This window comes from Sinocyclocheilus rhinocerous, unplaced genomic scaffold (assembly GCF_001515625.1).
Source record: "Sinocyclocheilus rhinocerous isolate Xijiao unplaced genomic scaffold, SAMN03320098_v1.1 scaffold618, whole genome shotgun sequence".
In the NCBI taxonomy this organism is placed as follows: Eukaryota; Metazoa; Chordata; class Actinopteri; order Cypriniformes; family Cyprinidae; genus Sinocyclocheilus; species Sinocyclocheilus rhinocerous.
The window spans coordinates 122441-124168 of NW_015633530.1; the positions used below are offsets into that span (position 1 = coordinate 122441).

Consider the following 1728-nt stretch of genomic DNA (forward strand, 5'->3'; position numbering starts at 1 on the left):
ACATAGAGTTGTAAATGAGAAAGAAGTTAGTGTGCCTTCTAAAAATCTAAACAATTAAGACAGTAATATTTATACGATTTAAATTAACAATTTATATGCTTGATTTATCCCTTTTCATAAAAATGGTCTGAAGGCTGAAATGCTGTTGTATAAGATTTTTGTTTTTGTGAAAACCTGTATCTGAACTGTAAATCATGTAATTTTATGGCTCAGCACTGTGTTACCACAGACATTGTCCAAGCCCACTCATACTGTGTTCATTTTACTTGTGCAGCTCTTAAAATGGGTCATAAATTGCCTTATATTAATTAAAAAAAATTCTGCAGATACCCTGTAAATAGTGAAATAAAATTCCTTCCTTCATATTTGTTGATATTTGTGTATTGAAAATATTCTTTATATTTATACTATTATTTTGATTGACATTTAAACTCCTATCTGATTTTCTATATTTAAAAAAAAGGTCTTTTTTTTTTATTTGGGCTAGTTAAATGAATTTTCGGGCTACCAAAATCTGAAGAGTACCTGCCCTAAGGGCTACCAGGGATTTAGAAATTTTGCGAGCCCTGATACCGTACACCGTGACAAAAGCATTAGCAATGAATCGCCTGTGATGGGGTGAAGTGCGAGTGGGTCAGATCACCTGCACCTGCAGCGAGAGCTGTCTGCGGGCGTAGTCGGCCTGGTTGTGGCGTGTGAAGTCGTCGCTGTAGCTGTGCGAGTGCACGATGTTGGGCTGCACCAGGCTGTTCTGTGAGCGCAGGGCCGACAGATCCTCGCTGCGCGAGAAGCCGCTGTGAGCGAAGGACGGCACGTGTCCGTTCTCCGGCTCGGGCGGCAGCAGCAGCGGCGGCGGTGGGGTGTGGTACTGCGGCCCGTCGGACGCCAGGTGGAACAGAGGGTTCTGGAAGGACAGAGGCACGTGCATAGCGGCCGCCTGCTGCTGCTGCTGCTGGGACAGAGAATCCGTCGTCAGGCCGCCTGAGTGACTCAGACGCAAACCGCCCGACATGCTGGAGCCGCCCGAGCCGGCCGAAACACGCCCTCCGGCCCTGAGGGGGGCACCACCCAGCGGACCGAAGCCAGCGAGAGACCCCTGAGACGAGTTCAGCAGGTCGTTCACCGAGTGCAGGTTCGACACGCTGTTGATGCGAGAGTCCTGCAGGTCCATCATAGAAACACTCTTATTCACACTGAGAACCTGACGAGACACACACCACCAGAACATTGGAGAACCACACACTAGCGAGTTCAGCAGGTCGTTCACCGAGTGCAGGTTCGACACGCTGTTGATGCGAGAGTCCTGCAGGTCCATCATAGAAACACTCTTATTCACACTGAGAACCTGACGAGACACACACGAGACCAGCGCAATATGAGAACCAGACTGATCATCAGGCGCTAACGAAATACTGCAGTCTTCTGGAGCTGAGCACAGAAATACAAACAGATCTACTTTATTATGCATCATTTACAATAAATGACAATTTATAATAAATAATACAAAAATTAGTCATTAATAATTATAATATTATTAACAATAATGTTTAATATAAATATTATAAAAATTATAATACATATTTATTATAAATATATTTTAAAAAACAAAACACTTGCCCCTTTTAGACTTGCACTCTATTCATTTGCTGCTTTTTTCTTTAAAAAACAAAAAAACAAAAACTAACACTAGCTTTCTATTTTTTCTATTCTATCTACTTGTTTTTCTTT

General features: G+C 43.0%; 1 pseudogene; it reads right to left on the reverse strand.

The window, feature by feature from the left end:
- Positions 1 to 1728, reverse strand: part of LOC107744215 (ras/Rap GTPase-activating protein SynGAP-like) — a 35471-nt pseudogene that overhangs the window by 14398 nt on the left and 19345 nt on the right.